Genomic DNA, 26933 nt, shown 5'->3' with positions numbered 1-26933 from the left:
GAGTAAACATAACCTTCCTCTCCACGTTGCGTTTGCTTCTCGACGAGAAGTCAGCCGTGTACTGCATGAGCTTGTCTCGGGAACGCTTGATATCAAACAAAGTCGACCGGGCCAGGTTGAACTCGCGGAGAATGCGAGAGGAAGACCAACCCGCATCAACCTTCTCCAATATCTCCCGTTTCTTCTCCAGAGTCAACACCACTCTCTTCCTTTTCTCAGGAGGCGGGGCCATCATCACACACACTAAGAGTAGGGCAGAGAGCAGCAGGAGGCCTTGCAGCAAGTACGGCACCACCACAAAAGCGAGCACGTGGGCAGCCATTACGAAGAGCGCAGGTCCAGTCGCGGTGAGAGACAGGCGGGAAGTGGGGAGGATGCAGCGGCGCTCTATCGGACGTCGGAGGAATGACGAACCAAAACAATGCTCTCACGCGGCGCGCGCGGCAAGTTCAAATTACGGACGGCAAAAAATCGGTTTTTTTTCCAATTTTTTTGGATTTTCGGACCATTTTGGGAATGTTTGATCCCAGGACGATAAGGTTCGGTTAGTGGGGATGTTCGGTTATTGGGCGTCCGGATATTAGAGTGATTACTGTACTTGAGCGTATTTTACGTCTTCAACAATAATTATTGCGGTTCCCACTGGAATTAAAATTTTTAGGTGATTGGGAACTCTTCATGGAACGCAAATTAATTATAGACCTTCTATGTGTTGGGGATTAGGATTTATTTTTTTATTTACGGTAGGAGGATTAACAGTGGTTGTGTTAGCTAATTCTTCGATTAATATTATTTTACATGATACTTATTATGTTGTAGCGCATTTCCATTATGTGCTTTCCATGGGTGCGGTCTTTGGGCTTTTTGCTGGGTTGGCGCATTGATATCCTTTGTTTACTGGGTTAGCATTAAATCCTAAGTGGTTGAAGATTCATTTTTGTACCATGTTTTTAGGAGTTAATATTACTTTTTTCCCTCAGCATTTCTTAGGGTTGAATGGGATGCCTCGGCAGTATTCTGATTATCCAGATGCTTATACAGCTTGAAATGTTTTATCATCACTTGGGTCTATGATTTCTTTAGTGGCTGTATTAGGATTTATTATTATTATTTGAGAGAGAATGGTGTCTTATCATGTAGTTGTGTTTTCAATGTATTTCCCTACCTCTATTGAGTGAAAGCATGCCCATCCTCCTGCAGATCATAGATATATGGATATTCCTTTAGTTTCTGATTTCTAAAATGGCAGATTAATGCACTAGGTTTAGGACCTATGAATGAGAATATTATTCTCTTTTAGAATTAATTAATGGCAACTTGAGGGTATATGGGATTGCAAGACAGGGCTTCACCTCTTATGGAGCAGTTAATTTTTTTTCATGATCACGCGATAGTAGTTTTAATTCTTATTACAACTCTTGTAGGATATATAATGGCTAGGTTATTTTTTAATAGGTTTATTAATCATTTTTTATTAGAAAATCAAACAATTGAGGTGATTTGAACTGTTTTGCCTGCTTTGATTTTGATTTTTATTGCTTTACCTTCGCTGCGACTTCTTCATTTGTTGGATGAAGTTAATAACCCAAGTGTAACTTTAAAATCTATTGGGCATCAGTGGTATTGAAGTTATGAGTATTCAGATTTTTCTCAGTTGGAGTTTGATTCGTTTATGGTTCCTACTGAGGAGTTAGGGGAGGCTGGATTTCGGCTTTTGGATGTTGACAATCGAGCTGTGTTGCCTTTTAATACTCAGATTCGGGTGCTGGTAAGGGCAGCGGATGTTATTCATTCTTGAACTATTCCTGCTTTAGGGGTAAAAGTTGATGCTATTCCTGGTCGTTTAAATCAGATTAGGTTTTTAATTTCTCGTCCCGGTTTGTTTTATGGTCAGTGTTCGGAAATTTGTGGTGCTAATCATAGTTTTATGCCTATTGTAGTAGAAAGAGTTTCTGTTAAGTCTTTTTTGTCATGAGTTACATCTTCTGATGAGGCTTAGGTTAAGTTTCACCAGATGACTGAAGTTTAAGTGTAGGTCTTTTAAACCTGTTATAGTATGATTACTTCTGGTGGGTAGTTAAAAAGATAAGCTAAGATAAAGGTGATGGGTTCATATCCCATTTATGGGTATAATTCCCTCTTTTTAGTGGTTAAAAGTGGTATAGTTCTTAGAGAGGTTGACGCTGATAATGTCAACTTTGTAATTTAGCTATTACCTATACCTGCGAAAGAAATAGTTAATTAATTTGTGTTAATTAAAGGATTTTTCTCTTTTGAATTTATTTTTCTTATCCTAATTTGTTGTTTTTTTCTACTTTAGTTTTGGGATCTTTGCTTTCTATTTCATCTTGTTCATGATTTAGGGCTTGAGTTGGGTTGGAGTTGAATTTGCTGTCATTTATTCCTCTTAGGATTACTAAAAGTAACCAATATTCTTCGGAGGCGGCTTTGAAGTATTTTTTAATTCAAAGTTTGGGTTCTTCTTTAATTATTTTTTCAGCTTCTTTTATGTTAATTTATTTTAGGGTTGCTTCTGTTATTTTGTTTTGTGCCTTAATTTTAAAGTTAGGAGGTGCTCCTTTTCATTTTTGGTTTCCTCAAGTTATGGGGGGTTTGCTTTGACCTCAGGCTATAATTTTGATGAGGGTTCAAAAAATTGCTCCTTTGTTTTTATTATGTTATTTGGCTAGGATGAGGATGATGGAAGTGTATTTTTCTGTGGCTAGGATATTGTCGGCTGTTGTAGGTGCGGTGGGGGGTATTAATCAGACTTCTTTGTGTAAGGTGTTGGCTTTTTCTTCAATTAATCATATTGGTTGGATGCTTTCTTCTGTTTTGGTAAGAGAAGTGACTATGGGTGTTTATTTTTTGTTTTATTCTGTAATTTCTTTATCTATTGTTGTTCTTTTTCATTGTAAGCAAGCTTTCCATTTTAATCATCTTTTGACTTATAATTTTTCCGTTGAGGTGAAGATGTTAGTATTTTTTTCTTTGTTGTTGTTAGGGGGTCTTCCTCCTTTTACTGGGTTTGTTCCTAAGTGGTTAGTTATTCAAGAGTTGGCAGGGGCAGGTAATTTTGTTTTGCTGGTTGTGCTTCTTGGGTCAGCTCTTGTGACTTTGTAGTTTTATCTTCGAGTATCAATTATGTCTTTGACTATTAGGACTCCTAAGTTGGTCATTTCTTTTGTGGATCAGCAGGGGTTTAAATGGGTTATGCCGTATTGTATGTTTGTTAATTTTTTTGGGCTTTTAATTCCGTTTATGATTATAATTGTTTGGTTGATTAGTTAAAAAATAACATAAGTTTGTCAGGCTTAAGTTATCCTGTGAGGATATCATCCAATCGCTCAGATGGCTCCTATTTTGTGGCTGAATTTAGTTATCATGTTTTTAATTACATTTATTGTTTTCATTGTAATGAATTATAATATTAGAGTCCCCCAAAAAAATTTAATCGAGATCGGGGGAGATTGATATTGTAGAAAAGATTTGAACGTGATAGCAAGGTTATTTTCTATTTTTGAGCCTTCCTCTGGTTTAATGGAGTTGGAATTAAATTGACTTTCTACTTTTTTGGGATTGATATTTTTGCCTTGTATTTATTGGGTTTCTCCTTCTCGGTGGTCTGTTGTGTGATATAAGTTAAATATGGCTTTGCATCAGGAGTTTAGAAATATTCTTGGACCCAAACTACAAAGTAGAACTATTATTTTTGTTTCTTTGTTTTCGTTCATTGTTTTTAATAATTTCTTTGGTCTCTTGCCCTATGTTTTTACTAGATCTAGACATTTAGGTATGACTTTAGGGTTAGCTCTTCCTCTTTGATTAAGTTTTATGATTTATGGTTGGTTTAATCATACTCAACATATGTTTGCTCATTTAGTTCCTCAGGGAACACCTGTAGTTTTAATGCCTTTTATGGTATTAATTGAGAGTATTAGGAACATTATTCGACCTGGGACTTTAGCAGTTCGGTTGATGGCTAATATGATGGCTGGTCATTTGTTGTTAACTCTTCTGGGAGGGACTGGTCCTTCACTAACTTCTTATTTTTTAATTCTTTTATTTGTTGCTCAGGTTTTACTTCTTTTGCTTGAATTTGCTGTTGCAGTTATTCAATCTTATGTTTTTTGCCATTTTAAGAACTTTGTTTGCAAGGGAAATTGACTAATGGCATCATCACATGGACATCATGCTTATCATTTGGTAGAAATAAGACCGTGGCCTTTAACTGGGTCGATTAGAGCAATAATATTGACTACTGGATTAGTTAAATGATATCATCAGTTTAATACAGACCTTCTTGTTTTGAGGTTTCTTGCTGTCATTTTAACTATAATTCAGTGGTGACGAGATGTAGTACGTGAAAGGACTTATCAAGGATTACATACTAGAGTTGTGGTTGCTGGATTGCGGTGAGGAATGATTTTGTTTATTGTCTCAGAAGTTTTCTTCTTTTTTTCGTTTTTTTGGGCTTTTTTCCATAGGAGGTTGGCTCCTGCTGTGGAAATTGGTATAACTTGACCACCTAAGGGAATTGTTCCGTTTAATCCATTTCAAATTCCTCTTTTGAATACTATTATTCTTTTGTCCTCAGGAGCCACAGTGACTTGGGCTCATCATGCTATTATAGGGTCTAATCATAATGAAGCTCTTCAGAGTCTTGGCATTACTGTGTTTTTAGGTGTTTAGTTTACGGCTCTTCAGGCTTTGGAGTATTTTGAGGCTCCGTTTACTATTGCTGACTCGGTTTTTGGATCTTGTTTTTTTGTAGCTACAGGTTTCCATGGTGTACATGTAATTACTACTTTTTTGATGGTATGTTTGTATCGTCTTTATATGGACGTTGTTGGAAGGACACAAGTCAAGAGCGAGAGCAGTGGATATGAGTTATTTAAGAGGTGCCTGTGGAGTCACATGGAGAGACAGGCTGACGAATGAGGATATAAAGGAGCGTTGTGGTGTTGATGTGGATGTGATAGGAAGCGTTATGAGGAACACACTGAGGTGGTTTGGCCATGTGGAGAGGATGGAGGGTGAAAGACTGACGAAGAGAGTGTATGTGAGTGAGGTGGAGGGGGAAAGAGGGAGGGGGAGGCCGAGGATGAGATGGAGAGATGGGGTGGAGAGGTATATGAGAGAGGGGGATGTGAGTTGGGAGCAGGGGAGTGAAATGGCGGGGGACAGGGTGACTTGGAGGCGATTTGTTTGTGGCCACCCCAAACGGGATTGAAACGTCTGGCAATAGATAGATAGATAGATTTTTCTTCGACTCATCATTTTGGTTTTGAGGTTGCTGCATGGTATTGGCATTTTGTTGATGTAGTTTGATTGTTTCTTTATATTTCTATTTATTGATGAGGGGGATAAAAAATAAGTAAGTAGATTAGAAAGCGAAGTTTTGCACTTAGTTTCGGCCTAAGCTTTGACTATGTAGTCTCTAATTTTGGTAGAAGCCAAAGGAGAGGCTAATCACTGTTAATGATTGAATTGAAGTTACCTTCCTATCAAGAGAAGAGCTTCTGTGGTGTAAGTATAACACGATACGTTTTCGCTGTATAGTTAAAATATTTTTTTAGAAGCTAAGTACTTTTAGATGGATTCATCTCTTTCACAACTTCAACGCGATATTCTACAAATAAATTATAAAAGTAAATATTAAAGAATGAGAGTATAAGGGTTAAAATAAGGAAAATTTTTATAAAGGATCTAAAGTTCCTATCACTAATTATTTGATGTAGTTTAGACGAGTTTATTAATGTTTGGAAGATTCCTTGACCTCCTCTGATTTCGGATCATCCCTTATCGATTATTTGAGAGTAGTTTTGACCTAGACTAAGGCAAGATTTGGGTAAGTTAAAGGTGGATAGAAATGGTAAGAATCACATAGAACCTGAAAATACCACTAGAGGGTAAAGGTTGAGTGAGTTTAATTTGAAGTTTACGTTTATGATATTGAGTAGATAGCCTATTAGTCCCCCGAGGATTCTGATTGTTAGTACCAGATTTTTTATAAGGGGAGAGAGGCAAATAATATAGGATTTTGGGAAGATTAATCAAGATAATAATGCTCCTCTAAGGATTGCTCCTCTTCTAAGAGCTAGTATGGGGGAAGTTATAATGGAGGATGAGTCGTCAATGTTTCTGAACCTAGCTAAGTTAAATTCTCCGGTTATAGAATAAAAAATTAGGCGGAAAGTGTAACATACTGTTAATATGGTTGCGAAGATGTGAAGAAATAAAATTACAGTATTGATTCATCTTATGAAAGCAATTTCTAGGATAAGATCTTTTGAGTAGAATCCTGCTAGAAATGGAGTTCCACATAATGCTAGGTTTATGCATATACAGGTTAGGGGCATAGAGGTTACTAATCTTCCTATCAGTCGAATATCTTGGTATTCTTTTACATTATGAATTATGGCCCCGGCACATATGAATAAAAGAGCTTTGAACAGTGCATGGGTAAGAAGATGGAAGAATGCGAGGTCTTTAAACCCTAGGGCTAGGATTCTTAATATTACTCCTAGTTGGCTAAGGGTTGATAGGGCAATAATTTTTTTTAAGTCATATTCGAAATTAGCTCCTAGACCTGATATAAATATTGTTAGAGAGCTGAATAGTAGTAGGGTTGGTAAAGTTGTTTCGGATAATGCGGGTCTAAATCGGATGAGAAGGTAGACTCCGGCTGTAACAAGGGTTGAGGAGTGAACTAGTGCTGATACTGGTGTTGGGGCTGCTATGGCAGCAGGCAGTCAGGCAGAGAATGGGATTTGAGCTCTTGGTTATTGCTGCTATAATGATAAGTCTTTTTATTAATAGCGTGAAATTGTCATCCAGGTAAAATACGTGGAAGATGAAATTTCAACCTCCTTCAATGAATATTAAGGCAATTCTTAAGAGAATTGCTACATCTCCAACTCGATTAGATAGAACAGTTAGTATTCCGGCGTTTGCGGATTTCTCGTTTTGATAGTAAATTACTAGTGCATAGGATACTAATCCTAAGCCATCTCATCCTAAAAGAATTCTAATTAAATTAGGGCTGATAATTAAAAAGATTATCGATAGAACAAAAGCTAGAACTAAGTATATAAATCGGTTTATGTTGGGGTCTCCTTCTATGTATCTTCCCCTATAAAAGAGTACTATTGCTGAAATGAATATAACGAATCCCATGAATATTAAGGATATTCAGTCAAAAATGTATGTTGCAACGATAGAGGATGAGTTGATTCTTAGAATTTCTCATTCAATAATATAGCATGTTTTGTTAAATAAGCATAGAAGGGACATGAGTAATGAGATTAGAGAAAAAAATATTAGGAAAACTATTCTTGTTAGGTGTATTGAAATTTTTCAAATCATGGTTTAGGATAAGATTTTTATTTTTTTTAGCTCCACAAACTAACATTTTAGTAATAAACTACCCAAACGAGCTGAGTTGTAATATAGTTGAAATATATAAAAGAAGTAAAGGTTTAATTAGATGTTAGGTATAATTAGGTTCCATTTTAGAATTAAGATATTTAGGGGATTCAATGAAGTCTTAAAACTAAGTATTCTGGTACTTTTCCCGAGCAACAAGAGTAGAGAGATCTGGAGAATACACCTTGTTGTCTAAGTGAATATAGATAAAGAGTATAAGCTGCTCTGAAAAAAGATAGTAATCTAATTCTTAGGGCAGTTAATTTGTTTCATCTAATGATTCTTATGATTAGATTGATTTCTCCTAGTAAGTTAATGGAAGGGGGTGCAGCCATATTACTGATTCTTAGTAAGAATCACCATAGTGCTATTCTTGGCATAAAATTTAATAAGCCCTTATTAATTAGAAGACTTCGTCTTCCAATTCGTTCATATACTATGTTTGCAAGGCAGAATAGCCCTGCAGAACATAGACCATGACCTACTATTACAACAACAGCCCCGTTTATTCCTCATCACCGAAAGGTTAAGAGCCCACAGAGTACTAATCTTATGTGAGCTACAGAAGAGTAAGCAATGAGGGATTTTATGTCTACTTGTCGTAGACAGATAATACTAACAAAGAACCCTCCTAGGATTCTTAGCCTAACTCATAGTCATCTTAGGTTCTTGTTTATTTCAGTAAATAAGGGTAAGATTCGGATTAAGCCGTAACCTCCTAGTTTTAATAAAACTCCAGCTAGAATTATTGATCCTGCTACGGGAGCTTCAACATGTGCCTTGGGTAGTCATGGTGGAATAAGTATATAGGTAGTTTCACGATGAAAGCTATAATAGAGGAGACGAATCAAATAAGAGATAGGACTCTTAGGTTAATTCTTTGATAAAGAGCTCCGATAGTGAGTGTTCCGTTTGTTTTATAGATGTAAAGTAAAGAGGCTAAGAGCGGTAGAGATGCAAATAGGGTGTAGAATAGTATATAAACTCCTGCTTGAATTCGTTCTGGCTGATATCCTCAACCTAAGATTAGGATTAGGGTTGGAATTAGGGAAGCTTCAAAGGTAATATAAAATAGTAGATAGTTTATAGATCTAAAAGTTAATACTAGAAAAATTAATAGAGCTAAGTTGACTAATAAAAATAGTCTGGGAAAATTTGAGGTGAATGTAATTTTTACTCTGGATATAACAATAAGTGCTATAATTCAGATGCTTAGTAGGATCAAAATGTAGCTTAAGTAGTCTGTACCTAATCTAAATCCTAAATTATATATGAAGAAGTCGTGATTGTATAAAATGGCGAATAAAAATGATACAGCTAAGATTCCTGTTTGAATTAAAGACCAGTCCTTTACAAATGTCATTAATATAAGGAGTATAAATAGGTATTTTAGCATTCTAATCTATTAAAGGCCCTGAAGTAATCGTTTCCGTGGGAGCGAACAATGGAGACCAGTAGAGCTAGACCTAGGACGCCTTCACAGGCTGCTAGGACCAGGAAAAAGGGAGAGAAAAATAATTCATTTCTGATTGAGGAAAGGCAGTTAGATATTAAGAAGAAGATCCCAAATATGATGAATTCTAATTTTAAAAGGGTGTTTAATAAATGTTTTCGGTTTGAAGCGAAAGCTCATTGTCCCCTGAAAATTATAGTGAATGCAATAAATAAAAACAAGTTATTTAAAGTTAACATTGGTTTTAATAGTTTAAATAAAAACTGGTCTTGTAAACCAGTAATGAAATTTTTTTCTTGAAACACCAAGAGATTGGAGTGGTAATGTATGGTCTTCCTTTTATTATTTTGTTTTCTTTGATTTTTATGCGTTTGATTCATCCTCTGTCAACAGGTCTTGTGCTATTAATTCAAACGGTTTTAATTTCAATTACCACTGGATTGTTTGCTAAGAGTTACTGGTTTTTGTATATTTTATTTTTGATTTTTTGGGGTGGAATATTAGTATTGTTTATTTATGGTGCGTCTTTAGCAGCTAATGAGCAATTTAAGGTTAGAAGAGAATTTTTTTTTATCCTTTTTTTAGCATTAATTATCAGTTTTTTTTTAATTTTTGTGGATCCTGTGATAATGGCAAATAAGATTGGGGAATCAACTACAACTTTTTTATCTAAGTATTCTGATATTAGAAATTCTGCTATGAATGTGAGGACTATTTACAATGAACCTAGAGCTATATTTACGATGTTTATTATTAGTTATTTGCTTTTAACGTTGTTTGTAGTTGTTAAGGTGATAAGTTCGTCTTCTAGTCCTCTACGGTTAATAACTTATGATAACACCGTTGCGTAAGTTTCATCCATTGTTAAAAATTGCTAATGGGGCATTAGTTGATATACCAATTCCAAGAAATATTTCTATTTTTTGGAATTTTGGGTCATTGCTTGGTTTGTGTTTGGTTGTTCAAATTGTTACTGGTCTGTTTCTTGCTATACATTATGTTGCGCATATTGATTTGGCATTTTCTAGGGCAGCTCATATTCAACGAGATGTTAATTATGGGCGGTTATTATGGACTTTACATGCCAATGGGGCGTCTTTTTTCTTTATTTGTTTATCTTCATATTGGTCGAGGGATGTATTTTGGTTCTTATATGATTTTTCATGCTTGAATAGTAGGTGTTGTGATTCTCTTTTTGGTAATGGCGACAGCTTTTTTAGGTTATGTTTTACCATGAGGTCAAATGTCTTTTTGGGGTGCAACTGTAATTACTAATACTAATTTGTTTTCAGCAATTCTTTACATTGGTACTTCTTTGGTTCAGTGGATTTGAGGAGGGTTTGCTGTGGAAAATGCCACTTTAACTTGTTTTTTCACTTTTCATTTGTTGTTTCCATTTGTTATTGCTGCTGCGACTTTGGTTCATATTTTGTTCCTTCACCAGGCTGGAGCGAATAATCCTTTGGGTGTTTTAAGGCAAGTGGATAAGGTTCCTTTCCAGCCTTATTTTACTTTCAAGGATAATGTTGGGTTTTGGGTCATGTTAATGGCTCTTGTGCTGCTTACTTTGCTCCATCCTTATCTTTTAGGAGATCCAGATCATTTTATTCCTGCGAATCCTTTAGTGACTCCAGCTCATATTCAGCCGGAGTGGTATTTTTTATTTGCTTATGCGATTTTGCGATCTATTCCTAATAAATTGGGAGGTGTAATTGCTCTAGTGCTCTCAGTGGCAATTCTTATGATCCTTCCTTTTACTCATTTCTCGAAATTTCGGAGTCTTAGATTTTATCCGTTAAATCAAATTTTGTTTTGGTTTTTGGTTTCTACAGTTGCTTTGTTAACTTGAATTGAGGCTCGTCCCATTGAAGATCCTTATATTATTACGGGCTAGGTTTTAACTATCTATCTATCTATCTATAGCCCGACGCCCTAATCCCGCAAAGGGTGGCCGCAGACAAAACGCCTCCAAGTCACTCTGTCACCCACCATTTGACTCCCCTCCCCCCAACTCACCCCCCCCTCCCTCATATACCTCTCAACTCCATCCCTCCACCTCATCCTCAGTCTACCTCTCCCTCTCCCTCCCTCCACCTCACCTACATACACCCTCTTAGTCAGTCTTTCATTCTCCATTCTCTCCACATGTCCAAACCACCTCAGTGTATTTCTCCTAATCTTCTCAACCTGGCAGCAATGTGGTGAGATAAAATGTTAGATTGGTTGCTTAGTTTAAAAAAAAACAAGTGTTTTGAAAGCATTAGATAAGATCGGTTAAAGTTTGTTACCTTTCCATGTTGACATCATATCAGAAGCTAAAACCTGAGGATTACAGGACTATGCTGAGGTGGTATGAGGGACTGTATTGATGAAGGCTATATTAATCGTGCTGAATAAAATAATCTCAAATTGAAATATGTCATAGAGGTGAAAGGGTTTAAGTACCATATGGTATTTTTCCTTACAGATCTGTACTTGGATGTTAAAGCTTGAGGATAAGAGGGTTAGAGGACAGTACCAGTGTGCTGTGCGAGACTAGTGTTGGTTTCCAAAGTGCAACCCAGTAAATTGGAGAGGTCCATCCCTTCACTGGAATACGAAGACATGCACATTATTCATCTTCTCTTCAAGCATCAGATCAAGAAGGTATTGTGGTCTTTATAAATTCTATCTATCTATCTATTTATTGCCAGACGCCATAATCCCGTACGGGGTGGCCATTTGACTCTTGAGTTATTTGTTTTACAGGGAGGAGCACTAACCCTCCACCAACCCACTTGACACGTAGGGAGCACGTATGGTTTGGTTATATGGTTACCACCCAGTGTTGTAAATGGTTTCTTGGCTTACAGGAAACCATTTGGCTTGTCACTCAATATAAAGCCACCTGTAACGGAAAGAAAAGCAATAAGTAGTGACAGGAAAGATGGGAGCAATAGGAAGAGAGGAGGCCAGGCACAGAAAAAAATGATAAAGGCTAAGGAAGAAGTAGGCAGCACTACATCAAGTGAGTGGATTGCCTTTCAAAATGTATTGACCTGTATTAAAGCCAGTCCTTTTACCATAGCTTGGCCCAGATTTTTGTCCTTTTGCAGCTTACTTCACATAACATACTGGCACAGTAAGACAATGTTACAGCTTTGCATCCTTTCCATAGCACTTCTTTGTGACTAGCATCATCTTTTAGTATTGATATCTTGTTACAGGTCAGTGCTTAAGATGGAATGATGGAAATTTTAGACTGAGTTAGAGTAAAAGGGTATAGTATAATTAACCCATGGATTGCGAGCCACAGCTCAGGCTGTGCTAACCTTCCAGTGGCCGTGCATCAATGCTAACCACTCCACCCCCATGCAGACTTGCGCATGGCGCTATGCAAAGACAAAGAGAGAGAGAGTTTTTCTTTTTCACCGGATGATGGCCTGGATGTTTCTCTTCAAGTTTATAATAAACAAAAACTAACAATTTTTTTTTTAATTTTTCACTGCACTCCCCCTATGCAGACTTATGCATGGTGCTGTGCAAAAATGGAAAGAGAGAGAGAGAGAGAGAGATTTTTTTTTCACCAGATGATGCCCTGGATGTTCATCTCCAAGTTTATCTATCTATCTATTGCCAGATGCCACAATCCCGTAAGGAGTGGCCATTTGACTTTGAGTTATTTGTTTTACGGGGAGGGGCACTAACCCTCCACCAACCCACTTGTTGACACGTAGGGAGCACGTATGGGTTGGTTATGTGGTTACCACCCAGCGTTGTAAATGGTTTCTTGGCTTACAGGAAACCATTTGGCTTGTCACTCAATGTAAAGCCACCTGTAAAGGAAAGAAAAGCAATAAGAAGTGACAGGAAAGATGGGAGAAATAGGAAGAGAGGAGGGGAGGCACAGAAAAAGAATAAGGCTAAGGAAGACATAGGCAGCACTACATGAAGTGAGTGGATGATTGTTGCCAGCACCAACCACCAATAATAACCAATAACCAATAAATAATAACCAATAATAAATAATAAACAATAAATCAACGGAAATACATAACATACGAACATCCTAAATATTTCGGGGGCTGAATGTTTACAAAATTTCGGCAAGGCCACGAAAAAACCCGACATCCTTTAAATATCTGCAAACAACAATATTCTCCCACCAAACTACACTTATTTATCTCCACTGCCATGTATAACAACAGTAAGCAGAATTAAGTGGGGAAATTAGCTGTAAGTAAGGAAAATATGGAGGCAGAGCAGGATACTTAACTTACTACGCCAGCCATCTTCGACGTCAAATCTTACAAGGATGCCAAATATCATCTCAATACAGCCACTTTCCCTCACATGCATACACCCAAATAATCTCTAGTTGCTTCTCTAACACCAATGAGTAGAATTATGTCAGTAAATTAGATGGAAGCGCCGAAAAACGAATCGGGGCAGAATACCTAAGCTAGCCTTCTTCGACGTCTGTTCTTCCATTTACACCACCATTCATTCAATCACCTCAAAACACGAATATTTCTTTCACATACTTACTCCCTAGTACGCTCCATTAACTTATTTAATATTAACGAGCAGAATTATGCACGTAAATCAGATGCTAGAGGTAAAATCATGGAAGTGGACCAGGATACTCACGAAGCCAGCCTTCTTCAACGTCTGCTTGGAATTTGTTGCCCTTTCTGATCACGAAACACGAATACTCACCAGAAATTCTCACCTCTATGTTATCTCCATTGCCATATCTAATTTTCACAAGCACAGTAATACAAGTAAATTAACTGTAACCGCTTGACAATGTGGAATCAAGGCAGGATACTCACCTCATCACTCCTAAATGTTCTCTTGAAACATCCAAGTTTATAATAAACAATACTGTATATATATATATATATATATATTTTTTTCACGCCATGGGTGGGATAAAGAAAGGTAAATGTGTAATCAATGGGTTAAGCATGGTTTATTTGTAGTTATGGTATGTGGTGGTTTAGAGGTTAGAATGCCCATTATGGAGTGACAGAATTGCATAAGTTCTATCCCCAAGTGGTGACTGGAGGCTTTTTAGTCATGTAATGCCACCAAGGGAAGCTAGCTGGTTATCTACCCTTAAATGTACTGGACTGCAGTGAGCTAAGTGGCAAAGCCCCACACTCTCTCTCACAGCATTTCTTCATGACTAGTGTAATTTTGTAGTTTCCTCTTATTGTTAAAACAGCATTGAGAGTGGGGAGAGGGCAATTTTGGGTCAGGTTAAAGTGAGCTTAGTGCAGTGCTAGAGAAATCATCAGTAGGCTGTGGGATGGGTGGGGGAGAGGGCACCAAATGTACATAGTTTAGGTGAGGTAAGCAAGACTATGAATCTGTATGCCTGTCAGTCTGTCTCTCTGTTTATTTATCAGTCTAGCTGTTTATCTATTTGTCTGTCTCGAGATATCTTAATACTGTAAATGATCACCACAAATGGATCACCTCTGTGTTACCATATCCTCTGCCATTTGGCTGGATGAATCACTCTTGCGTGATAATCAAAGACGGTGAATAAAACCCACACTTGTAGACGAAGAATATAATTACCAAACAGTTTTGGTGCCCTTTCTTGATGTGCTGGTGATGAAGCAAAATCATTCACTTAGCTTTAAGGTGTATAGGAAACCAACCAGTTGTAACTTGTTCATTCATTATTTTTCGTATCATCAGTCTGCCACAAAATTGTCTGTTATCTCATCCACGTTCCTTAGAGCCCTTAGAATATGCAGTCCAGAACATATACAAGAAGAAAATAATCTCATTTGGGAAATCTTTCCAAAACTTAAGGTATCCCAAATGGTTTATTAAACAAGCATACCTTCAAGCTAGGCGATCTTACTACGTTCCTAAAGACCCCACCACAGAAAAGAAACGTTTCCTCACTTTGCTTTATGTTGCAGACTTGAATATGTTAAAGTTAATAGGTTACAGTAGTGATGTAAATATAGCATTTAGGTATACCTCCACCATCAGAGCAATGTTAGTAAAGAACAAATGTACAACATATTCAGAAGCAGGCATATATAAAATTCCTTGCAAAGATTGTGAACTAGTTTACATAGGAGAAACAGGTCGTAGTTTGGAAACACGGATTAAGGAACACAAGTATGCCATAAGAACATGTAATTTAAATAATGCAATATTTAACCATGTTTGTGAAGCCAACCACAGAATTGACTGGCAAGGTAGCTATCTATTGTATAGAAGTCATGACTTTCGGAAATGAAAGATGATTGAAGCCATGTGTATCCAGAAATACAAGAATTTCAACCTTAGTGAAGGTATGTACAAGCTAGATCCTATGATGAAGTCCCTAATGGAAATGTCCCTTCCTGCTATGACACAGGCAAGGTCAGATAGGAATTACACCTGACCTGTCCAGTAATGTCCCCCCCAAAATCCCCCTTCGGTTAATCCCCGCTTACAATCTACCCCAGGCCACCTCACCTTTACCCCACCCTTCCACACACACACAGGCATAAAAAGGAACCCTTGTATGGTCAGTATGTCACTCCCTCTCACTATCTTGACCACTGAAGATGGTGGCAGTGTCCACCGAAACTGTTTGGTAATTATATTCTTCATCTACAAGTGTGGGTTTTATTCACCGTCTCTGCCATTTGGTTGCCCTTCATCCAGTTTACACCTTTTCTGAAATCTCTCTCCATTCCCTCCTTCCATCTCATCATCAGTCTCCCCTTTCCCCTCCCACACATGCACATTTCCAGCCAGTCTCTTACTTTCTGCTCCTCCACATGGCCAGACCATCTCAAAATGCTTTCATGCACATCATCATTAGCACCACAACTTCCTTTCACTTTATCATTTGTTGTTGCTTATGAATTTGCTTGTAATTTTAGCAAACCTTATTACAAGGATGTCAATACCTCATAGTTATTATTATTGTTGCTGTGGCACGTTAGGTGTACCTGTTATTCCAAAACCTTAAGCAGATGAATCCCAAATGGTGATGATGGTATTAATGATATTTTTTTTCACAGGTTGAGTGTGGAGCAGGTGGTGTACCAAAGCCATGTGCCAGTGGACCCAGATGACGATGTAGGGAAATGTAGCTTTGGCCAGGGAACTGAGTTGGTAGGGTGTGCTGTGGGTAACCCAGGGATTCAGGTTCAGACAGGCCCAAAATGGGCACAAAACAGGAGGGTTTGGCTCTTCTGTCAGTGTTCAGGTTTGGAATTTTCATCATTTTGTTCCCTCTCCAAATAATTGCAGCCAAACCTAGATCTAGGTATAGCATGGTTAAAGATAGCATAAAATTTCTGAGTGCTATAGTCCTTTCACCGCAAGAAGTCCGTTCAGGGTGGGGCCCACCTGGTGAATCTCCTCTAACGATGCTGCCAAATCAACTGTAGTACGTGCCTCTCTCTCTCTCTTATTTCCCATCTATGTGCTATTTGAAATTGTTTTTTATATTCTGTATATAGTAAAGGAAGCTATATAGTACATTGAGTACCACTTTTTAGAATTATAACAACAATTTGAATGAATTATATGACACGTGGCAGCGCTTATTTCCCATGTTGCCACGCCGAGGTCGACGAGGGACCCAGGGTCACTCCCTGTCTAGCACAACAAGACATAGCAGCTGAACATTTCGTAGAGTCATTCTTTGTCAGTATAACAGAAAGTTCTGATGACGAAGAAGATTATGATTAAAGATGAGAGAGAGGATTAGGCCTATAGGGGAAACCTCTTAAAAATAAAACGCGCCTAGACTTTTACCTCATAGGTGGTGTGGAAAAAAAGTTGAAAATAAATAATAAATATATACAATATACATATATATATATATAGAGAGAGAGAGAAACAGGTGAGATGGGGGTAGGTAGGGAGACAGAGTGATAATCCGATAATTGGTGGTCAAATTGGCAACGTCGCACTCGGGATTTCCAACTTCTGCCACACCCTGAACGGACTTCTTGCTGCGAAAGGAGTATAGTGATATCCATGCTGCTAGATCTTTGGCAACTTCCCTATGAGCTGGATAGTGAGGTATTTCCCATATTTTTGTGTACTGTACTTTATTATTTAGTAACTGGAATACGAAATGCTATAGAGTTCTGTCTGGGCCTCAGATAAATGTGTGATTTTTGTAGGCCAAGTATTAGGTGCCTAGAGACTGTGAATTATTTATTGTTGAGTTGAAATGACTTTGCAATTCAGTACTTCTTAGGGCTATGTTGTGAGTAAATGTTCACATAGTTGCTTTGTGAGGCACAATGATGTTGATGCAGTGATGATTTTCATGGTTAGAGTTACAGTTATTCATGCTTACTGTATTTGTTATAGTACTTTTTCTTCCATGTTATCCCTACAATAAGTATTATTTTGAGCAGACCTATGTGTCTGTAGTGCCATGTGTTATTCTGTTATTACTTGAGATGCTGAGTGTTGTAACTCATGTTTCTTTATTATGAGACCTTCCTGATCATGTGAAGGGATTACTTGCATTGGGAGGAATAGTTATTCATTATTCATATTAACTTCTAGCGGTTCCCAGTGTGGAGGTCGAAGTACCTGAGGGAGTCAAAGTTCAAGTGTGGAGGTCTAAGCATCAGTGAGTGAGTCAAGGTCCCAAGTGTGGAGGTCAAGGTCAGAGGGACAGTTATGAATAAACACATTGGACTGGGACAGAGGAGCTAAGTTTTGTGCATTTGATATTAGGACCAAATAGGTATATATTTTTCAAACAATGTGCCAACTTATTCCTGTTTAATCTGTAAAGCAAGTAGCTGGGGAAGATTTCTACTTTTTGGTCTTGTTAATACACATTCCCTCCCACACGAACCATATTGTTTGTATAACCCTTGAGACCTGGTGGTGTAGAGCTTACCTAGTAGTTTATTAATGTACAACCTAGAAGCATTCTGGGAAACTGCGAAGGTTGGGCTTGGGTTGGCCTGCTACCACTCTTAACTTGGCCACTTGAAATGTAATAAACGCAACCAAAGAGGCCGTTAATGGGAGAGAGTCTCCTTCAATCTGAGTTCCTGACTGTTTCATCACACATTGGTCATCAATAGTGACTTGTTTTCTACCCCTTTTGACCATGTAAAAGTCTGGATCGCAGAGGTGACAGTACATACCTTCTAGAACTCTCTCCATTACCTTCATTTTCTGGTCTAAAACTTTATGCCTCTATAATTTCTTCTTTCCAGGGCAGCACCCTTCCCCTTGTAGACATTTACAATTACTGTACACTCTTCAGCTAATCATCTGCCACAACGCACTCAGTTATAATCGTATTTATCAGGTCAGTTACTAACCTTGCTTCTGTATCTCCTGAGGCTTTCAGTGTTTCAACAGTCAACCCAGACACACCTGATGCCTTCCCCACCTGCATTATTATTATTATTATTATTATTATTATTATAATTACTGTATTATTATTAAATAATTATTATCAGGAGCAGGCTGTAGTATGGTACCAGCCTGTGAGGGCAGTACTGTACTCTCAAGGAAGGTGGAAAAGCTGGTGATAGGGAGAGCTGGAGCTCCCCTTGACATTTTTCAGTGTCACTAACATAGAGGGTAGGCCAGCATACCCTGCCAAACATTTTTATAACTACCTGCTCTTCACTGCTGTACATGCACTTTATGCATCATACCCCATACCCTACAATGACACAGGTTGGTGCCAGTAAGGGCACATGGCTGGAAAGGACATCTAGGGGTTAGAACGCCCAGTCAGAATGACATCCATGCATGGCTTTGTCCCCGAGAAGCAACTGGATTTTTTTTTTTTTTACCACCACCAAGGGATGTAGACAGGTCATCTACCCTTACATGTATTGGACTAGGTTAGCCTAGCCACAGGATCCTACACTGGAGATCATAGGAAGTAGGAAATACAGACAGAGTGAGACAGTTCCAAAGTTGGCCTGTTGCATAAATGAAGGACTGGCAGTAACGGTTAACTATCACAATACATCCCTTTGATTTTGCCTGCCAAATATCTGCATTACCAAGTCAGTGTATTCGATTCACTAACATTTCCTTCTGTTAACATCCAAAGCAGTTTTTTCTTAGTGTTAGTAGAGCTTAAGAGTATCAAGCCCTCAGGTTGGTGATTGTCTTATATTTCTTGCTGCCATCATCATCATCATCATCTCATCTACTTTATCCTCACATACCTCTCTCACCCTCTCAGACAATCCCCATCCACTTCCATCTCTCATCTTATACCCCCCCCCTCCCCCTCTCTCTCTCTCTCTCTCTCTCTCTCTCTCTCTCTCTCTCTCTCTCTCTCTCTCTCTCAGTCATGTATCCTTGAGGGGAAGAGGCAGAGTGGTTTCCTTTAGCATTTGGTTTTCTTGGCCATGTCTTGTCTTGAACATGTCTTAACCTTGTTTATATTTTGCTTTGTTCTTGTCATTTCATTTTTTGCCATTTCCAGACATTTCTTTATAATGTATCTCTCTGAATTAGTGCCCTGTGGACTTTGACACCTAGCACTACAAATCTGCTGTATTTAGAGTGTGTAGAACTGAAGATTGTGGTAGGTGGTGGCGACCATTATCCACTCACTTGATGTAGTGCTGCCTACTTCTTCCTTAGCCTTTTATCATTCTTTTTCTGTGCCTGTCCTCCTCTCTTCCTATTTCTCCCATCTTTCCTGTCACTTCTTATTGCTCTTCTGTCCTTTACAGGTGGCTTTACATTGAGTGACAAGCCAAATGGTTTCCTGTAAGCCATGGAACCATTTACAATGCTGGGTGCTAACCATATAACCAAACCATACGTGCTCCCTACGTGTCAACAAGTGGGTTGGTGGAGGGTTAGTGCCCCTCCCCGTAAAACAACTAACTCAAAGTCAAATGGCCACCCCTTATGGGATTGTGGCATCTGGCAATAGATAGATAGATAGATAATAGATATGTAACCTATTGTATCCATCTAAGAAGAACAGTAGTAGTAGGTGTACAGTACAACCTTTCAGATCCAAAATGCCTAGGTCCAAAGGCTTTATGCAAAATGGAACATTTTGGAAAGTGGAATCATAATGGCAGCTGTGAGAAATCGTTTTCGTTTTCGTTTTTAAAGGCTCCAACATGCTTGCATGTGTCAGCCTTGGTCACCTAATGGTGGCTCTCCATGCTGCACGATCCATTGCAGCCTCCCTGTTCAGTCCCTTAACCCTAAGGTCACACTTAATGACCTCATCCCATGTCTTTCTCGGTCTACCCCTCATAACCCCACCCCCAATATTAACACTTCTCACCTTCCTCACCCAACTATCATCCCCCATCCTCTCCACATGTCCAAACCACCTCAATCTACCTCTCCTCATCACAACACCAATACACTCCAGTCCCATCCTACCTCTCAACTCTTCCATTGTAAACCCAGCCCCTCCAGGCCTTGGACGCAGGGACGCACTGCACATCCACCTAATCATTGTCATTTCTGTACGTCTGAGCCGGCGAATGTCTTCCTCCTTCACTGCCCAGGTCTCACTGCCAAACAGCATTACACTCCTAACACACGCTGCATACAAAGACCCCTTAGCACGTAGGGAGAGCCCCCTCAATGTCAGGAGAGGCAAGAGCTCCCTGAACTTCTTCCAACCACTTCTCACCCTAGCCACAGAGCTAGCTCCAGCCCCACCTCCAGCACACAACATGTCTCCTAAATAACAAAACTCTTCCACACACTCAAGAGATTCACCAGCAAGTTCAATTCTTTCACGTCTGACGATCTCCACCTGCTCACCCACGCACGCCGTACACATAAAATCAGCATTATCCTCGGCAGTCTACCTCTGATACCACTACATCTCTTATGCACCCATTTATCACACAACGCACAAGATGGAATTACTTCCCACGCCCTTGTGGCAAACTGCACATGGCCACTCTCCCTCGTCTTTGACAGTACCGCCACCAACCCTAGATATCATCACTTTTGTTTTATCTGCATTTACCCTTAAACCCTTTTGCCCCATACCATCTCTCCACTTCCTAAACGTTTCCTCCGCCTCCCTTTCATTCTCTGCAATCAACACCAAATCATCAGCATACAACAACTCCCACGGAGTCCGTTTCTAAAGTCACGTGAAAGGGCTTCAAGTACCATGATAAACAACATGGGACTCAAGACTGACCCCTGATGCACACCAACATTCACGGAAAACTCATCACTCAAATCTCCATTCACTCTCACCTGGGTGTGAGCACCCACATACATAGCCATAACCACCCTAACCAGCCACTCCTCCAAGCCAAGCTTTCTCATTGCCCACTTCACCACCTCTCTAGGGACTCTGTCAAAGGCCTTTTCCAAATCAACAAAAACAAAATAAAGATCCCTTCTCCTACCAATATATTTTTCCTGAAGCTGTCGAACAATGAATATGGCATCAGTGGTCCCCCTACCTGGCATAAACCCAAACTGCATCTCATCAATATTCACTCTTTCTCTAATCATACCTTCTAAAACTCTCTCCATTACATTGTGAAACAAATACTGTAGTCAAGGCAATTGAGAACAATAAGTAAACTGAAGCACTTGCATTAGTAACTTATCATCTGCTCTTAAACATGTCCACAAAAGAACTCAGTCTTCAGTTATGCCTTGAATGTGTGAGGACATGATATCAACAGCCCTCTTTATTATGAAAAAATATTTTGGAATTTGGATGTTCGGATTTGGCAGGTTGTACTGAACCAGCAGTAGTAACCGTAGGCTTATCTGAATGCGAATTTGGTGGACTGCTGGCGCCAAAACTGGTCTGGGGGAAAAAGAGGGTGGTGAGGGACATAATTTTGTATTACCTTGTACTGTAGTTAAGCCACATGATTATATCAGTCCCACCACACGAAGGAGTCCCTCTTAGCACCATGTGTACAGTACCAAAGACTCCTTAGGCAGACTTGTGTTAAAGCGAACAAGTAATGATCAGAATACACTTGCAGAGTTACTAAACAGTGGACACCAAACATAACCCAAAGTCCTTTCATCCATCCATCTGTCATCCAATCCTACATTGCCCAATAAGGAGCATAGGAGCCCAGGGCTAGGCAGTTGGTCCTGACATTTAAGATGAGAGTGACCAGCCTCACTCATCCCTGAGTGGCATTACATGAGCAATCAACCCCAACCACCCCTAGGATATAAACCTTCACTGGCTCAATCCGACTGGAGCACAATAATTACCCACTAAACCACCAGGCACCTGGTCCTTTCATATCATATATTAAGGCTACAACATGCTTGCATGCATTGTCCTTGGCCAATTAATGGTGGCTTTCCACACTTCTCAATGTCTGGAAGCCTCCCTATTCAGTCTCTTATCCCTGGAAGGAAACCATTTGGCTTGTCACTCAATGTAAAGCCACCTGTAAAGGAAAGAAAAGCAATAAGAAGTGACAGGAAAGATGGGAGAAATAGGAGGAGAGGAGGGGAGGCACAGAAAAAGAATGATAAAGGCTAAGGAAGAAGTAGGCAGCACTACATCAAGTGAGTGGATGATGGTACAGTACATATAAACATTCTTATGTATATTTTATATATTTTTTTTTTTTCCACAAAATTTATCAACTAATTTAAGAGGGTGTTAAGGTGTATAGAATAAATTGCTAAAGAAGAGGTGTTAGGAAATCTCCACAGCCTTTATACTGTACTTGAAAGGTATATTCATTTGTCAAATTTACTATTTTATTTTTTCTTACTGCTTCCAAACTATTTAATTCATCTTAGAAGAATAGCCTGATGGTGAAGGGGTAAGGTTGAGTTATAGGTTTTTGCATTGTATCGTGAAGTTAGGAGTTTGGATGCTGGAATGATTGTCCCATTGTACTGGGCATGATGTTGATAGTTAATAAGTGTTGTTCAGTTAGGTCTTAGTTATAGGTTTTTGTACTGTAAGGTGAAGCTAAAGAATGCTTGAATAATAGTTCCGTTCCACTAGACATCCACTTGTTAGTTCGTTAGGTGGTAGATGGTTGGGAACATTATCCCTGGTAGGTGCTACCATGTGAGTGGTGTGGGAACAGAATCCTGGTACCTGGCCTTGCACAACAATCCCGGATGGAGAACTCAGCCACAGTTACACAGTTGACTTGTCAGAGTACTTGATAAGACTGCTATACATGTATATCTCTTGTACAGAACTAAAATCTGTTCATTAAGGATAGGCTGGATTTGTTAATTGAACACGACACTCAGGCAGGAAACTCAACCAAATGTACGCAGTTGTCGTAGTTTAGGCAGAGACAACAGTTAGGCATCAACTGAACTGAAAAGGTTGAGAGATCTTTGTTAGGCTAAACACACTATAGGAACTCAACCAAATTTATGCAGTTGTCATAGTTTGGGGAGAGAGAACATTCAAGCATCAACTGAGCTGAAAAGGTTTAGGGATCTTTGTTAGGTTAAACACATTACAGTACATGTATACTGTAGATGCCATCAACAGGTTATTAAAGGCTTGCATGTGGAGGCATAGCCAAGTCCCTCAAAATGATAAAAGCAAATGTAATACTGTTGATAGTTCTAGTTTTGTACTTTGATTATTATTTTTATTATTAATGCAGCCCACCTTATCTATTAGGTGGAAATTATAGTGAGGATGAATATGGTGATGATGATGATGATGATGATGATGATGACAACAGCTCACATACTTGTGTGATAGTTTCAGTTTCCTTGGTTCTGGATCCTACCTTGCTTCTGTGTGGGAATTAGGGTTGGGATGATGATCATGAATATATATTTTGTGCTGGTCTTTTGCCAAATCTTTTTTAATGCCTTAGGGAAAATGGCCTAAGGTTCACATTAATCATCAGGAGTTAACTAGAAAGCAGTACTAGGTTCACCTTATGTACATTTTCTACACAGATGTCAGATATTTATTGGGAACCATATATGCTGTGAGGGGTTGGGGGTCAGGAAGAGTGAGCCTGGATGTGGTTTTATTAAATATAATGTTTAAGTAATATAAAAGCAATGTTCATGCAGTCAGAGCCATATTATTAAAACTGAAAGTACAGAAGCATCAGAAAACCCAAAATTTGTATGAGTGATGGGGTATCTGCTGGAGAAAGGGCAGCCTGATGGCAGAGGACAGGGTGACATGAAGGCAGTTCATTTGTGGCCACCCCTTCTGGGATTAAGGTATCTGGCCATAAATAGACATGTACAGTATAGAACACCTGTACTTGTTAGATTAATCAACTTGCAGCCCACATTACAGAGTGTAGTCAGCAGTAGTACAGAAGGATCGGATATGTTATGTCACCATGACATGGCTTGGAAATTATCATTTGATGATCCTTATCCATAACATTGCACTCTTAGTTGTAATAATATGGCCATAAATCCTCTTTATAAGTCTGGGATGCATGCAGGCAAATTTCTGCTTTAAGTGAAGTACCTTAGAGATGTGTTAGATTCATGAGGAGGGCTAAAAAGCCAAAGGCAAATCTAAAACAACAGACCAAAGCAACTTTATGAAGAATGACAAGCAATTTTAACGGGAAAAAAGGTGTTATTTATCAGCAGTGTATTTTGAAAGTTTTCAAGGAAGCAAAATTGGTACATCAGTCTGTTTCATGACAGTAAAAAAAAGAAAAGATCTTATGCAGTCCTTTAGTACCCCTTGAGAAGCGTAGGAGTACGAGGCTAGTGTTTTCAGTCCAGACATTTAATGGCAGAGTGACCATTGGTTCATGTATATCTGATCTGATCTTGTTTCTCCTGATTTACAGTATGAGTGGAATGGAAAAGTTTGTAATATTTTCAAACATTGCTGCCTGATATGGGAAAAGTTCTGATAATTTAGCGTAATCCCTGACTTATGAGAGGACTGGCTAAATGTATGATACAGTATAAAAAAATTGTACAGTACTTTCATATGGATTTATGATCAGTTTTCTGCCATAGCTGTGATTTCTTTTTATCAAGTTGGATGAGGAGAAGAGAGAACTGAATTTAACCCATGTCTCTTAGTTATGAAATTGATCCTAAGTCAGTTGTGAATCCCTCATAAGATTTATAGCCCTTAACCCCATGTACCCCATAAGAATTAAAGTAAGGTGGAATTGGTTCAACTGAGATAATATTGAGCTGGTTAAATTAAATGTTATATGTAGTAAGTTAAGTCTAGTAGGTTAAGCTAAGTACAGTAAGTTGAGTGTTGTAGGTTAAAGCAAATAAGTTAGAATGAGTATATTAATTCTAGTATGTTAAGTAGAGTTCATTAAGCCACTGTGATTCAGAAGATCAGATCTGCCAGGCATTGGCTTTGAGACTTGACCCATCAGAGTCCCATCATACTGAAGGAGTTAAATAAATCTTGTACCCCGTTCCCTGTGGCCACAAGAGAATTTTCTCATAAGCCCTTCAGAATTACTGTATTATGTAGCTACATCAATTTTCAGAAGTTATGACATTTTTGAGGCAATCATTCTACCTCCTGACTGTATTTCACTTACTGTTCAAATTTAAGGTCTTTTAGTAATGTCTTTTATGTAACATTTCTTCATGCTGCTGTTTCCTTTAAAAGCCATTTCTTCTTGATACCATTTCATTATATAATTCAGTGTCATGGCCTGTATTACTTGGCAATTGGAGTTTGTTATGTAGTTCATTTTTTGGGGGGGCCATGGCATAATTTGATAATGGTAGATTAAATATAATATTGGCCATCATTTTCCTGAAAATCTTGCACCTCAAAATTTGCCAATGAACCCCTGCATAAAACTTCCAGCATTTAACCAGATAATCATAGTACTGTATGAGTTACTAATATCCATGAAATTCACCCTGTTTTACCTCAAAGCTTATGTGTGGTTGATATGACCCTTCTGGCTCAATAGTCGATATGGAGAGGAGAAGGTTTTATTGTAGGAGGCGATTTGTTTGTGGCCACCCCAAACGGGATTGAGGCGTCTGGCGATAGATAGATAGATAGATAGAATATAGCCAGCCCTATTGCCTGGTGATATTGGTGCCACCATGTGAAGGCATTACTCTGCAGCATCAACCAGAACCTAATTCTCAATACAAAGGGTGAGGTATGATTCAGCAACAGGTAAGAAAAAATAAATAAATGAAATGGCCCACACATATACATTCAGACGGTTGTAATTACATAACTTGTTTTAATATGAGGGACCTGGGTCACTCATACAATTCAAATACCAGTTTGTGGTTGCTTAGAAGGAGTCATAGTTGTAAGGAAGGAGTAAGTCTCCTGGGTTACCATTCATACTGACAGCCAGTCTAACAACAATTGGCCATCAGCTCAATTACAAGAGATTAGGAATTTATGTTAGGATAGAATTAATGCTCTGTAGGCAATTTTGATCACCTTAGGAGTTCCCTTCACACAGTCTCACTTCATATGATATCTCCTTGGTTACTAGTCTTATCATCTGTGCAGTCTTGCCACACTTGCCATCAACTAATCTGAAAGGGTTGGAGATCTCTCAGGCTAGAAAAAATAACTTGTAGACAGTTTTAATAATCTTCAGAGACCCCATTAGCCATTGTTTCCTCTGGTAGAACTAGGCCAGTAAGCAAGTTTAATCTCCTTTGGAAGAGTCTCCAAGTAGTAAAGAAGTTGATCAAGGCTTTAGCCACTCCAGTTCATGTACTCTTTCCTAAGCTGAATGATATTACTTAGAATTAACTGGATTAAAATACAATACCAGATGCAAAGACCCATGGATTAAGTATTTTATTTCAGTTTTTCCCCTTCATTCTTTCCTCGTCTTTCTGCCTACGGGTAACTTTACACTCCCAATTCTGTCTTGCATTCCTTCATTCTTTCCTCTTCCTTCTGCCTGTGGGTGACTTTACACTGAGTGACTTTACACTGAGTGAAATAGATAGATGGTCTGGTGTTAGAAATAGATAGTAAAATGAGAATATAACTACATCTTTTGGATTACAGGTTACAAACTGCTCCAATGATTAGCCTTTATTCTTGCTAATTTAAGACTGTTATTCAGCTTGGGTAAGACTTTTCAAACTGGAAGGGTCACATTACAACCTTCAGGAACTTGTT

At 38.6% G+C, this 26933-nt stretch overlaps 4 pseudogenes; 3 read left to right on the top strand and 1 right to left on the bottom strand.

Annotated features, from left to right (window-relative positions):
• Window positions 1-554: 554 nt before the first annotated feature.
• On the top strand, window positions 555-1241 carry LOC145389897 (cytochrome c oxidase subunit 1 pseudogene; annotated as a pseudogene).
• Window positions 1242-3144: 1903 nt separating this feature from the next.
• Window positions 3145-4171, top strand: LOC145389896 (ATP synthase subunit a pseudogene; annotated as a pseudogene).
• On the top strand, window positions 4171-4763 carry LOC145389895 (cytochrome c oxidase subunit 3 pseudogene; annotated as a pseudogene).
• Window positions 4764-5582: 819 nt separating this feature from the next.
• LOC145389894 (NADH-ubiquinone oxidoreductase chain 5 pseudogene) lies at window positions 5583-7368 on the bottom strand (annotated as a pseudogene).
• Window positions 7369-26933: the final 19565 nt, after the last annotated feature.

This window comes from Coenobita brevimanus, unplaced genomic scaffold, assembly GCF_032717465.1.
Source record: "Coenobita brevimanus isolate Jiangsu-jjx unplaced genomic scaffold, ASM3271746v2 jjx.HiC_scaffold_2590, whole genome shotgun sequence".
Lineage (NCBI taxonomy): Eukaryota > Metazoa > Arthropoda > Malacostraca > Decapoda > Coenobitidae > Coenobita > Coenobita brevimanus.
The sequence above is the reverse complement of the archived record's forward strand: the minus strand, read 5'-3'. Positions and strand labels throughout refer to the sequence as shown.